This window comes from Miscanthus floridulus, chromosome 11 (genome assembly GCF_019320115.1).
Source record: "Miscanthus floridulus cultivar M001 chromosome 11, ASM1932011v1, whole genome shotgun sequence".
NCBI lineage: Eukaryota > Viridiplantae > Streptophyta > Magnoliopsida > Poales > Poaceae > Miscanthus > Miscanthus floridulus.
In genome coordinates, this window is record NC_089590.1 from 36,212,960 (window position 1) to 36,228,318 (window position 15,359).

General features: G+C 43.9%; 1 non-coding gene across 1 annotated transcript; it reads right to left on the bottom strand.

Moving 5' to 3' along the window:
• Positions 1-14,910: 14,910 nt before the first annotated feature.
• Positions 14,911-15,019, bottom strand: LOC136494978 (small nucleolar RNA R71). The gene has a single exon (XR_010768767.1). It is a non-coding gene; the product is annotated as a small nucleolar RNA R71 (small nucleolar RNA).
• Positions 15,020-15,359: the final 340 nt, after the last annotated feature.

Genomic DNA, 15,359 nt, shown 5'->3' on the forward strand with positions numbered 1-15,359 from the left:
TAAGCTATTAACTAGGCAACTACTACCAATTTACACACCATGAAGGCGGTGGAGTCATAGGCCACAGAGTAAGGGGAGTATTGTAAGGGAAAATTCAAACAACAAGGGTTCCCTTCACAACAAGGGATAAGGAATGCAAATCCAATGATGGATTTGATTTAAAGAGATTCAAGTGTTCTGTTGGGACATCCACAATTAGTCGATACAGTGTCCAATAATATCCAATCACGGCTAGTCTACTGATATCTGGATGGTAACTTCTCTTGTAACTCACTTAACATCGCCTTTGAAAACCTTAAGCACATCGAACGAACTTAAGGTAGATGAACATAATCACACAGTAAAATAAACAAATTGCACATTCCAACGGTCTTATACGAGTACATCATACATGCATTCTGTCTCCCATTCATGACACAACATTCACCTACTATCGGATGATCTCAATAACTACGGACGACAACAACGGCAAGAGTAAAATGCCAGAGAACAGAGACAACAAGCACTACTACTATGGGTACAACATCCCAAGGCAACTAATCTACCCTAGAACCACACATCTTCATTCTCGGGCTTGGTGGATTCTTCTACCACCCAAGCTATGGATCTAGATCTTCTCGTGGCAATGGCTAAGTGAGAGGAACCAAGGGTTCTGCTTCTAACACTTCCAAAGGTGGAGGTGCTGGCGGTTCTACATCATTGGTTCTCCTTCTTTCAGGTAGGTGGATCAGGATCCCCTCCAAGATCGGGGCATCCTGCCTTTCATCAACCAGCGTCCTCTGCTTGGCCCTAGTGAACAAATAGGCCTCACCTAGCTGATGGACATGCCAATCTTTAGCCTCCTTCAGAGCTTTTGACATGGTAGTCTCTCGACTCTCAGCAACCGCAGCACTGGCATGCGCTTCAGCGAGCTACACCTGGAGCATCCGGTTGAAGATCTTGGCTTCCTCGGCGCGCCAAAGGCACGCCCTTAGCTCCAAGGCTTGCCAGTCATACTGCTCATCCTGAGCAAGCAGGTACGTGGTCAAGTGCACCACAGTTGGACTATCTTCTTGCGCATCCTGCCCTTGCAAGGCCTCCATGCGAGCCCTCCATGCCCGCCAATTCCTATCCAAAGGTGGAAAGAACCGCATGGGGGTACGGGCAATGAGCTCTTCATAGATCTAGCAAAGGTACCACAAGGCTTTGCAGGCCACAACCTAGTAGGTGTTGATGAAGCGAAACCTGATTTCGGTCACACTCCAGACTTCAGTGAGGTCAGGGAACCCTTCACTCTTCCCGATGTAGATGGTAACCTCACACCGCTCGGTGCCATGCTCCTCATTCTCACGGCCCTCATACTCAGGATGATCTTTGACTCTGAGCTTTTGCAGGGTGGCATGTAGGATTCTAGGAAAACTCTCAATGTTCAGGCAGTAACTACTAACCCAGGCTCCTACCATTTCTGGCGGTGGTGGTGAGGAAGGCTGAGTGAAAAGCTAGCTCAAAGGAAAAGCTAAGCAAGCTAAAGTGCATCGAGTGGTGATACCAATGGCTAAGCCAGGCTCTACTTATAAAGGTGGAGCATTCTGTGGTCCTAGCGTGATCCATCAGGGTTCCCACATGGGATCACTATGATGAATCGACCAAATTCCACATGTTCGAGGCGAGCGACGTGCGATGCCATTACTAACTAGTACGACTGCAGGGCAAGGGTCCGACAAGAGCATAGAAAAGGGGGTATGGGAAGACGTGGGTTATGACAGGCGTGAACTATGGCAAACGTGGAGCATGAAGCCACGGTGCAAACCTAACTTTAGAACAGGAACAAGTCAGTCATGCACAATACAACACGCGAGACACCTATGGAGGGCATATCTACAAGCAACATGAATGCTACAATGCACAAACATGATATGCATGAATGCACATCCTATACGTCCTTCCACTGTTGCCAGCATATAGGGCAACTGTTCTCAGAATTTTGGCATATCATTCTCTCCCTGTAGCTCAGCGATACTATCGGACTATGCCCAAGTCAGTGTACCTGCAGATACTTAATTAATCCTATCTAAGTCAGCAAAGTGCCATCTATCCTAGATACATAACCATAGTAATAGGGCTACTTATATAACTTCACATAAAGACGCCCTAACTTTTTGCAAAAATAGGTTGTCAAATTTTAGTTTAGAAAAGGTTTTTTAAGCCTTATTTCCATATTAGCGCTCTGATACCACCTATGGCAGAATCGCCTTATATAATGCCTCCTAGGAGTGCTTATCTTCCATTAGACACTAAGCACCCAAAGAAGGACACTAAATTACTCGGTTCCATCGGGCACACCCCAGGGGAGAACCCCAAAATCCATATTTTTGCCATCAGGATCACAAATGAGAGAATAAAGCTTACATCGTTCATAACCATTTCTTACATCACTTTTAATACAACATCAGAGTATAACATTCATTATAATAATAACAGAATGTAATCATATTATCAGAGTTATGAATAATTTAATTGAACAGCGGAATATAAATAAGTGAACAGAGTTATAGCAGAAATGAATATCTAATTATGATATGATGAAGTATTGATATATAAACTACGACAATAGACTATAAAACTTTCATTTATAAAAGCATTTGGTGAGAGTTATAAATAAAAACTATGATCGCAGCGTAAAGGAAATCATGTCTGAGCCTACCAGGAGGAATCCACACACAAGGGTCAGCTTTAGCCTCCACCTGTCACCTGCAACAGGGGGAAATAAAACCCTAAGTACTCAATTGTACTCAGCAAGACTTACCTGATAGAAGGAAAGAAAAGACTCCAAGGATATGCAAGGCTATCTGGTTTGTGGGTTTATTGCATTTACAGGAAGCATTACTAAGCGTGCATCCTTATATTCGATTTTTATTAATAGCACATTAGTTCATTAACTAACCATTCTATGTAAGCACCTGTGCTACTTTTAAGCAGGCGGTAAGCAATCAGATTTCCTTTTTCCATCTTCCATCTTTCAACTTCAGTTCTTACTATGGTGCTAGGCATAAGACAAGCCATACCGGATCGTCCGGCGAGTCACGAATCAATGACCCTAGCTGGGTACCCTGAAAACACACGCCCCGCTTGTGCCCAAGGCATAAGCAGGACCAACCCATCACCTTCCTATCCTAGGGTCCTAGGTCCCTATCAAAACTAGGATTCCAAGCCCCTGCCCCTGAGTCTCGGACTCAGTGTGGTGCAAGGACCTCCTCCACCAAAACAAAACCCTGACAGTCGGTCCGGATAGAGCCGGAACCCACGACAAGAGAGCAACAAGTCTTCCAAGCGCCCATACCCAAGTATGTGCTCAGGATAATAAGTCTGTGACTTGCCTCGATGGCTTATGCAACGATCGGTCCTTAACCGACACAAACAGGGAAAGCAGTGTAACCAAGCTGTGGCCCGCATCCATGGTGACACAACCTCTTACACCCACCAATACCCAAACCATATCCCTGCCCGGTCACAATTTTCCTTTCCATGATTTATATATTTTAAGTGATAATAATCCAATAATATATTTCCTATCTCTCGCGAGTGACAGCCATCACTTGACTTCTACCGGAGTCCTATAGCATAGCATTCTACACGATCCTGTCATACTAGTAAGACTCATAGGATAAAGATATATATGCAAGTGGGTTTCATTCAACTCCTTAAAACTTAATGCACAAATATAATTTAAACTGCAGAAAGTAGGGGTAATGCACCAGAGCTTGCCTATGTAAGATATATATTAAAAGTTAGTATTTGCATCTTCAGATCATCCACCATCAATTGGATAGAAAACCCATTGCATCATCTCCTCGAGAGAATATCATTACACCATCCTCGGATTCCCAATCACCCTTCAATTGCCCCGTTGATCCATCATCGTACCTATATGATATGCAATGCAATGCAATGCAAAGACATAATTAATCAACTGCAACCGTGATTCATATAATACGATTTACACCTCTCAAGTTAATGAGCTAGTTCTAACGATGACCATACTTAGGCTACGTATTCATGTTGTCGAATAAGGCGTTATCAACCCCAAGTTGTTTCTTTATTCTATTCTATCAATTTAATCATTATTCGAAATAGGATATCATTATCTATTTAGCAAACTAATTATTCTGGAGCTACAAAAATTATAGTGAATACCTAATATTGCTAGGAGCCTACTGTACAAAATTTTAGATTCAACAATATTACCAATTTATCATGGAAATTCCTACAAGTTTATATTTTATAATATTAAGTACCTTAAATTAATTATATAGCTTCCAAGAATATTATCACACTATGTGAACAAACTAACAGGTAGATCATGATTTTAGGAGCCTAACAAAATTGGTTTGGCATTTTTATGATTTTTCTACATTTTATTATCAATTTCAAAGCATTTAGACGCTTGCTGAAATTAACAAAACACTTAAAAGAAGGAAACGAGTCCTTGGGCCCGAGGTGGCCCAGCGCGGGTGGCTTAGGCCGGCAACACGATTCAGCCCAAGGCGCGTGGGTAGAAACTGGCCTAGGCGTGGACGATGGTGATTGGCCGGCCCAGTGCATGGCGCGAATGGCCCAGCAACCGACAACGCCAGCCCATGTGCGGCGACAGTCCGGCCCAGGCGGTGTGCCTAGCTGGCAGACCAGCGGACCCGGCGGCCCACCAGGCACGCGCAGCCTAGGCGCGTGTGGCATAGGTCGGTCCAACGGCAGGCAGCAGCCCAGGCGTAGGCGAACCCAACCAGCAGCGTGACTAGGCCGGCCCAACAAGCCGCTACATGGCCGGTGGCCCAGCAATCTGGCCCACGTGACCAGGGCAGGACAACAGCTGCATTTTAGCGATTAGACCCTCGAGTTTTCCTCAAATTGCCTCGCAGTACAATCAACACTATTCCCATGGGTCATGTATTCGTAGTAAGGACCCCATATAAATTTTTGTCTTGGATTCTTACCCTTCTCACCTCATCTTCTAAACAGAGCAGGCATAGGACGGACGCGTTACGGCGACATCGGCATGGCTTGATGTGATCCCTAGCATGGTCATCCACGGGAGGCGCGGCGAGAATGCAATGGAGGTGGAGCGGTGTCGTTTGGTGTGGTGGCACGGCCATGACGACCATGCACGGCCATAGCAAGAGCAGCATGGGGAGATACGCAACCGCAACCGAGCCTGCCTAGCCATAGCATGGACCGAGGTGGAGGCGACTCCTGGGAGGGGCGGCACTGGGGCAGAATAGCGGGTCCAGCACAGCAGGGCGGCTCCTCGGCTCTTGGTGGCCTAGCACGCTCGACCCTGATAGCTGTTGCGGCATGGGCGCGTGGAAAGGCGGCGGTCCAGTGTGGAACTAGAGGGGTAGCGCTCACTCGAGGCAAAGCAGAGGAGGGGTCGGAGCAGCGGGTCCAGCGAGCACCGAGCTCGGTGGGACGGCTGGCTGGCAAGGTGGCTCAGATACTGTGGAGCCATGGGGAAAGAAGAGTGTGGACGAGCTGGTAGGCGAGGCGCCGCTCCATAGTGATGCGGGCTTAGACGATGGCGGCATGAGCAGCGGCATAGTAGCATGTGACCACGGTGGGTGCCCGGCACACCAACCCAGCAGTGGCATCGATGGATGGCAGCAAAGAGAGAAGAGCAGAACGATGGTGCAGCGTGGGGTGGCTGTGAGCAACGCTCGTGAGGGCCGGTGATGGAGGGGCGTCGGTGCTCGCGTGGGGCGATGCTGCGGGCACCCAGGCGCATAGGAGGGAGGCAAAGGGCATCGGTGACTGTGGTGCGACACTACAGTCTAGAGCTGAGACGCCCTTTCGGCAGTAGAGAGAAGAAAATAAAGGAAGAGGCAATGCGAGGGAGGCAACATCGTACGCGGCCAGAGCACAGACGTGGGAGCAAGCTGCCAACGGTTCAGTCTCGGCATGCTCAAGAAGTAGCGTGGGCAGGCTCGGTAGGTGGATTGCATGGCCAAACGGTGCCATGGCTCGGCTCTATGCGCGACACAGCAGTGGAGTGGGAGTGACGCAATGAGCAAACAGCCAGCGCAGCTAGGTTGGGTAGGCCCACATGCGTGAGGTCGCAAGGAAGCAAACGCACGTGGCCGACTGCGCTCGTCTAAGAAGAGACACGCAGGGATAGGCAATCAGAGAAACTAAGACAGACAAGGCATTGGTGGTGCCACAGCAATGATGTGACGAAACGGGCAGTTGAACGTTGACATTTAGCGGGGCGTGGACACAACAGGGCCAGGGCAACGGACACACCATGGTGCAGGGATGTGATGGTAATAAATGCCAAGCAACGAGTACGCTGTACGTCAGGAAAAATAAATGAAGCTGCGGCGCTCTCTCTCATCCGTTCGTGCTTGTCAAAATAAACCTGTGAGTATATGTATATATATATCATTTGATTTATTAATGGATTTTATTCTATTTATAAAAATTGCTTTTCATGCTTAACCAATTAAACAAGTCGTTCGCTACTTATTTGCTAGAATCATTATCGGACGTTCCTAATTATTTCTACGCACTGAGTAATTTAACTTGAGCGTTTATTTGAGTCCATGAAACTAAGTCACATAGGATTTGCTTATCGCCTCTAGTACGTGTTAAATTAAAAACCCAAGAAACTAGTTTCAAAAATTATACTTAGGTCTAAATCACGGTGCTAAATGAGCTCGTAACACCAGGGGTCTTACACAAACTCAGGCAGACCAGATCAACGGTCACCTTAGGTCACCTTTGGTATAACTCAGGTCCACATTTCATGGGTTCGATTAGCGCCGCACAATCAGGGATGACCAGCTGCTAGGACGTTCAGGCCTGACCTACCTTGGGCTCATGTTTGGCTCCCCGTATATCCTTACTACCATCTAGAGTGCACACTCTTATAGAATGGGGCCTAGCCTGAGTTGGGCAACTTGGCTTTGTGGTCAGAGCGATTTATCCAGCCAGCTAAGTGAGAGGTATGTGTTCAATCTCGACAAAAGTGCCAACAATGGTACGGTCCTTAATTGGCACAGATGGAATCACATGAGTCAACATACACATAGACTCTATCCAACCTCCAATTATATTACCCCATGATTCTTTTCCATGATAGCAAATATAGCCAATTGTGCTCCGGTATCCACCTATATCTCGCAGGTGATAGGAAATCACCTGACTTCTACTGGTCTAAGCATGGCTAAGCATATATTTGATTTAGGACCTACACAGGGTTAAAGGGTTTATATATCTAGACAAGGTAGTTTTTTGCATCAAGTGTTTTCAATCAACTCTTATAACATAATGCATCAAACATAAAGGACTCAAGTGATATTTTATAAAACATGGGATACATAGAATGCTCCAGGGCTTGCCTTTGATAAAGGAAGTTGGCCTGTGATCTGGGCACTCAGGTAAGTCTTTAAGAGTTTGCTCCTCTCCTTCTAGAGCGATGGCCTGAGGTGCCTCCTGTTGTTTCTCTAGCTCTTCTTTGAACTCCAACAGAGTTATCCCTTCGGACGATCCTATATGCATGAGCATGAAATAAGATATCATGAATGCATATATAATGACATGTATAATGTGATATTATGTGATGAATGCATCCTCATAAGTGTTCTCAGCAGCATTGCATTAAGGTGATAACATGTTACATTTTCTTTTACTGAGTCGGTACATATCTCTTCTCTAGTAACTTAAACAAACACTTATGTAAATTATTCTCTAGACTACAAGACAGCAGTCACTTGTTTTGACCATAACTAGAGTTATACACATCAAACTAATATGGTTGTGGACATTCTGGAAAGCTTATAAAATTTTCTACAACTTTATTTTAATCATCTTAATGTGATTCAACAGTTATCTAGGTCAAAAATCTTTCAGATCTATCCATAAAGTAAGCATTTCTAACAATAGACTTCTAATAGCTATAATTGTCAAACCATAAGGCCTATGACTTTGAAAATTGAACACTAGGTAGATAAGTAAGTTATCTACAACTTTGTTATTAACAAGTTTTCCAAAAAGGACCATTACCATCATGAAATCATCATCACAATAGAAACTACACATGCAGTCATCTAGTTGAATTATAAAGCAATAATTAACTAGTTACCTATAAACAAATACTTCTAAGCATCACTAATAGTATCAATAGATTATATGCATCACATACACCACAAAAAACATCATGGTTAAGCCTAACTAATTTGTTTATATTCATTTATTAATTTCCTTAGATAATAAGGTGATTTATAAAGTAAATATTTCCATTGCTCAATAAATTCTGAGAAAACTACAGTAGGATACACAAGACACTAATAGTATACTATATGAATTTCATGCCATTTGGACAAGTATAGCTACCTCCATAAAAATGACAATTTATATATGCTTATTTTAGCAAAAATAGTGTAGCATAGTGAAAAGTGTCAAGCAATAGATTTTATATTTTCTTACTTTCATCCTAGCATAATAATACTATGTAAAAATTTGCATGATCATATGTTATGTATTTTTACCCCATTTATTTTCACTAGAAACTGGCAATTAATTAAGATTAAATAGGAAGACCGTATTTCAACTATGCTTACTATAGGTTTAATATTTTTTCTAGCTAGAGCATGTCAACACAAGACCAGCAAAATTAGAATCACAATTTTATCACTTTCCTAGCTCCAATTATGCATTTTACAAGATATAAACTACTTTAAAAACACTTATCTTGCTCAATTTAATTCTCCTAGAAAATACCCTAAACATTATAATTCATATTTTTATTAAATAGTACACTTCATGATGAATCCAACAAAATTTGGTTTACCCCATTTGGATACTCCTAGCTCTAGATATAATTTTTCAAGTTAGCAACAAAATCTATGAAAAATAAATAAAGAAAATCAAATTTCCACTCAGGCGCTATAGCTAGGTGCACCCGCTCTATACACCCCAGAGGCGCTGACGACTGGGCCCCATGGGTCAACTGACCCCAGACGTCAGTGAATCTGACCAGAGCACCGGCTTTGATCGGCGAGATCACCGGCGATGAGGTTGGCACCAACGTGTTCCCCATCCTATTCCGCACCTATAGGTACCCTTAGTCTACTTGGAGGATCACTGGAGCTAGCTCATCGACGAGCATGGCGGCTCGGTGGCAGTGCACGGTGGTGCTTCGGCCATCCCCAAGAATGGCATGGCTAGGCGAGCATGGCTATGGCATCTACAAACCCTAGCAAAGCTCTACGGTGTGGATTAGGTCAAGGTGGAGTGGTGGCGAAGCTTGGCCGCATGCATGGCGGCACGGCGGCGTGAGCACAGCGGTGCACAGCCGTGTTTCGGTGCTGATGTGTTGGTGTTGGCTCAATGGCCAGCAGTGTGACCTAGGCCTAACCCTAGTCAAGCCCTAATGAGAGAAAAGCATGAGCAAGATGGCTCGGTGGAGCACGGCCACGACAAGCACGAGCTTGGCGGTGCTCCAACGAGGGCGTGATGACGGTGAACTCGAACTATGGCTATACCTAGGCTTGATTAGCACGGCTAGGAGCTTGAGAAGGTGGAGTGAGCCATGGCAGAGCTATGTGCATGAGCTATCAAACAATGGCGCGGCAGCGGTGGCGTGCGCGTGTGGCAAAGCTCAGGCACGAGAGAGAGCGAGGCGTGGTGAGGCAGAGGGAGTGACCACATGAGAGTGAGCAAGAGGGAGCGGCGCCCTTATCTGCCCGTGCCATCCTAACTAGTGGGGCCATCACCGGTGGACGGCCACCACACAGTAGACGTGGCCTGGTGCGGTCGACCATGACATCATCCGATTCAAATCGGCTAAGTGCCGATTCTGTCCTTCTGATAGTGCTTCTTTGAGCTCCTAAATCTCCTAATCTGTGGTGATTTAGCAAAAACTTTATTAATAGAAATTGTAGAGCTATGTGAGTACTACAACTTTGCTTTAACGATCAGTCTAATTCAAACTGGTTTTCCATCTACATTGCTCCAAAGTGTGCTACTTGAAACTGTAAACTAGTTTAGGACTTAGCAAAATTTTCGGTTACAAACAACATTAAGTTGAAACTTGTGAGCTCTTTTTGACTAAGTTAGGCACTAAATTAGGTCATGACCCTTAAATAAAGTTTGTTACCCATGATGTGAACTACAACTTTTATTTAGGTCACACAGCCATGCAAACATTCTAAGCTACCATTCAACTTTGGTCAAACTAGTATCATGAAAATGGCATTTCAAATGAAACCAACACTTAGAAGCAAATTTGGTCTATGTCATGATTATAAACATTGTTCCAATTACCATCCTAGATGTGTCTAAGGTGTTTTCATGACCTCACAACCATCTCACACATTGGTCATACATGATTACAAGCATATGCATATATATATATATTCAACATCACATGCGATAATGTATAAAGAATGAAATGAAATTTCATATGCTCATGCTCATGAATGAATGGGTGATGCTTGTGCTCATGAAATGAAAATGCCAAATGCAATGCTTAACACTAAGGTGTTACAACCGGTGGTGGAACAGCGAGCATAGCGCTCGGTCACGCGGCCTGGGTGGCTTCTATCTCATACGCGAGTTCGATGGAAGGCTGCGGCAGCTGTTCGGCTTTAGTTCTTCATAGGAGCGGTAGGGGAAGTGTGTGGCCTTGCACCACGGGTGGCATGAGTCCATCCCTAAGGCACATGCATAGGAGAGCGGTAGCGATAGGTGCAAAGCAACGAGGGGCGCATTGCATCAGGTGATCGTGGCCTATTCCCTTCGGGCCGAGACAAGTGGCACAAGTTTTATGGTGCTTTGTGGGTTTGTTGTGAGCTTAGCGGAGCTCTTCATTTTGTGGCATCAGACCCAGGTGGGAGTGGCCGTCGAACCTAGGTTCCATAGTGTAGTTTGCCACGTAGGAGAGGAAGGGCATGGGGGTTGGCCTTTAGACTTGCGACGTGGGGACCGTTGGACCTAGAGGCACTTGTCCAGCTTTGTTGTCTTGCGCACATGTGAAGGCAATGGAGAGACATGGCGAGCGCAGATTCATGAGAGGGAGACCTTGGACTCTAGAGGGAGTCTAGATGTCGGGTCTAGACCCAGTCCGGAGAGGATTTCTCTCTCTGGAACCTCTCTGTTAGGGTCTAGACCCTCAGGGAATTGGTTTGGTTCTAGGGTCCGGTTGTTGGGTCTGGATCTATGCGAACATGCATGGTTTCTTGTAACCGTTCGGATCTAACCAACAATTTTAAATGGGTGACACATGGTGACATTTGGGAGTTCAGACCTTCACTGTAGATGGTCTAGGTCTGGACCCCCCCCAATGGCATAACGGCTATAACTTTTTGGGGGCTCTATAAATAGAGCTTTGGCATGTTTGGCTCACTCTATTGGTCATTCTTACATGTGATAGCATCGTTTGAGCTAAGCCAAACCTCTCCCACTCATTCTCTTGCTTGGTTGTCCATCCTAATTGAGTTGGGAGTGATCCAAAGTGCATTTGCTTGAGTGATTGCATCTAGTGGCACTTGGGGATCGATTTGTTATGGTTTTATTGTTACTCTTGGCGTTTGCCGATGCTTACACAACTTCGAGCAGCAGAGGAGTCATGGCAGGAGTTGGTGATTGTTCTTGGCAACCTCCTAGTGATATGTGAGGGGTTCTTGTGCCTTCCCTAGTAGAGCGCCAAAGGCAACTCTTGTGGAATGCGCGTGGCTTGTGTGATCCCCATCTTGTGTTGGTTGTGCGGCACCCGATTGCGGGTTAGGCGTGTGATGCCTTTTAGCGCGTGATCCTCCAAGTGGGTGAATCGCCACAACGGGGACTAGCTTGCCGATAAGCAAGTGAACCTCAAAGAAAAATCATTATGTCATCTTGTCTCCGAGAAGATCATTGGTATTCATCACTGTTCGCCTAAACGGTCATTTAGCCCGTTTACACACCATGTAAACGCTACAGTGGTGCGCTGTTTCCATTTAATCACCTATTTACCCCATTTAATTGGCCGTTTAGCCCATTTAATGGGATGTTTTGTCTGAATAATGGCTAAACGGTAGGTGACCAATTGTTTACCGTTTAGGAAAACACTAGTATTCATTGTGATTGTGTGATTGATCTCTTGCCACGGCGGTATAACACTCACTACCTCTCTTGTATTTACATTCTAGTGTAGCTAAGCTCTTTGGTTTAACTAGTTTTGAGAGCTAGCTTATGTCTTGTTAGTTTGGTTAGTGAGGCTATTTAGTTAGTCTTTGAGAGCTAACTAACTTAGAGAGTAGTGACTTAGGCTTTGTGTGATATAGAGATCATAGCCACTATAATTGTGGATAGGTGGCTTGCATTTTTAGTAGGCTAGCGCAATATTCGCTTCGCTACATATTTGTCTAACGAATTGGCTTAAGTATTGCTATAGAAATTTTTATTAGGCTATTCACCCCCCTCTAGCCATTTATGACCTTTCAAGACACCATATGAGCTCTTGAATGGTAGAAAGCCCAACATTACATACTTTTAGGTCTTTGGTTGCAAATGCTATATCTTGAAGAAAGGTACTAGATTGAGTAAGTTTGACAAGAAGTGTGATGAAGGATTCTTGCTTGGATACTCAACCACTAGCAAAGCATATATTGTTTAGAATTTGGCAATTGGTACTCTTGAGAAAGTTCATGATGTTGAATTTGATGAAACCAAGAGTTCCCAAGATGAGATTGAGAATCTTGATGAAGTTAGGGACGTAAACTTGTATAAGGGTCTAGGGGTTTAAACTAACAAATTTCATGAGTTTTGGTGAATCTATATTTTCTGCAGGGTTTATCTAGAAAACTATCAAGGTGGACCTAGATGTTACACTCAATCACACTTATCCACAGTGAAAACAACCCAAGAAGGTTTTAGAAGACTCGAGAGGACACCACACCGAAGCGGAGGGCAAGGCACCAAGGCACCACCTATAGGCTGGCTGGCCCCTAGGGCCCACCTGTTAGCCTATTGTTGTTATGTCGGTTCTCCACCGCCTCCTTGATTGCATCTATGTCGTTTATTCAAGATGGTTTGATCTGAGGGCTCAAGATTGATGCTCTGGCCTATATATACTAGCCCCTGCCACATCCCAGGCATCAAATCATCAAACCCAGATCAAGTCATTTGAGGAGACAGAAACCCAAAACATCCTTAGAGCTCCACCATATTCTTGGGCATAGCTAGTTAGGCTAGGTCTAGAGGGAGGCAAGCATGTTTTGCTTGGATTCCTGATCATGTCAAGAGTGTGGTTTGGTATAATCTTTGTACCCCTCTCTTTTGTATCTCTCATTACTTTTATATGTTTGCTACAATTATTATGACAAAATTATTCATATCATTCATGTTCCTAGTTATAATGTTCATCGTCTACTTTGATTATATACTTAGTATAGCTAGATTATCACTATATTCATGCATAAGTTCATATAGCGCTCGCTCTGGTGTACATGGGGTGAGTGGTTGACATTGTGTAAGCGTGGTGCTTATACATTGTTTACCTATGGATACACCCTATATTCTGGGTCATGTGGTAGATCGCGGATATGACACTCCTGTTGAGTTCTTTGTAGTCCACTCCCCGAATATAGGTATACAGGTAGGATCAAGTTATGAAGGAAGACAAGCTCTCTTCTTAATCTTCCTTAGTAATATCCCTTATGTGTAGATATGAAGTTGATCTTAGCCATGATTACTAAGTGTAATTGCACTAATCAATGTATGCTTTGACTTGTAATTAAGAATGACTTAGGAATTATTCCTCTAATATTCTACTTAACCATGCTAATGCCATAGAAAGGAGTACTCTGAGTGATCAATGATTAGTTATTATGCACTATTCATATATATACATTTACCTCTTGACTTACCCCTATTGTGAGTAGAATATTGGCTATGGTTTACTTCCCCTTCAATAGCATAAGTTATCAATACATGTCCTTGCTAGACCTTCCCTGTGGTAAAAATATAAATAACGATACCTAAAATACTCACGGGTGAAGTGCTACAATGGTATATTATCTGTGCGCTTGCAGATCCCTTTCATATATATACATATATTCTTCCTAGTCACATAAAATAATAAAGAGCTACTTAGTATTATTTTAGTAGTAATGCTAAGTAGTACCAACAAGCATCTCTGGCATCATCACTAGGGATGATAACCTAGTAAAGTAATGTTAAGAGATGTAGACATACATTAGGTGGCTACTAAAACAAGTGACAAGTTAATAAATACCAACAAGCATTTCTGGCGCCATTGCCGGGGAAGGTAGCTAGGCGAAGGAAGTATTGATAAATTTATACTTATTGATGTGATTGAGATAATCATTAACCTCTGCTCAAATAGGCTTACCCTTATTTTGTCTACTTTTGTATCTTATGTAGAGTAATGTATGACTTGTTTTGACCTTCTGACAAACTATGTTGATGATCCAGAAGCATTACTTAAGAGAACTAGAGCTAAACTCAAGAAAGTTTTAGTTTTAGAGTCAGAAGACAACAGGATAAGGTGAAGCTTAACACTAGAATTTCAAGCCATGGCTAACAAGACTCTCTGCGAATTCTTTGCTCCAACTACATCCAACATATGTACTAGACCAATAGTCGATGTTGGGGATAATGGATTTGAGCTCAAGCCAGCTCCCATCAATATGGTGCAAGTAAGCCAGTTTTGTGGAAAGGCACATGAAGATGCAAGGGCACATCTCCAACACTTCCTAGAGATCTGTAGCACTTTCACCATCAAAGGAGTGACCAAAGATGCCATACTACTTCTCCTCTTCCCATTCTCACTCTTGGGGAAGGCGAAGCAATGGTTCTACGCCAACAAAGATAGTAGAAACACTACATAGGATAACTGCTCCATTGCTTTCCTAGCCAAGTTCCTTTCCACAGGCAAGACCAATGCTCTACGTGGGAAAATTTCAAGCTTCCGACAACAACATGATGATTCTGTCCCTGAGGCATGGGAACGCTTTCAAGAGTACATAGCAGAATGTCCTCATCATGGGATGGAGGATGATTTTGTCCCTGAGGCATGGGAACGCTTTCAAGACTACATAGCAGAATGTCCTCATCATGGGATGGAGAATTGACTACTCATGTAGACTTTCTACCATGGGTTGACCAATAGTGCCCATGAGATTATGGATGCTGCACAAAAGGTGCATTTCTATCACTCACCATACCAGCTGCAATAGCTCTTGTGGAAAAGATGGCCTCCAACCAAGGTTGGAATGAAGAACATCTTCAGACCCACAAGAGAGGTGGAGGTATGCATTAACTCAAAGAGGTAGACATGTTGTTTGCCAAGATGGACCTGCTGATGAAGAAGCTCGATGATCGAGCCAATG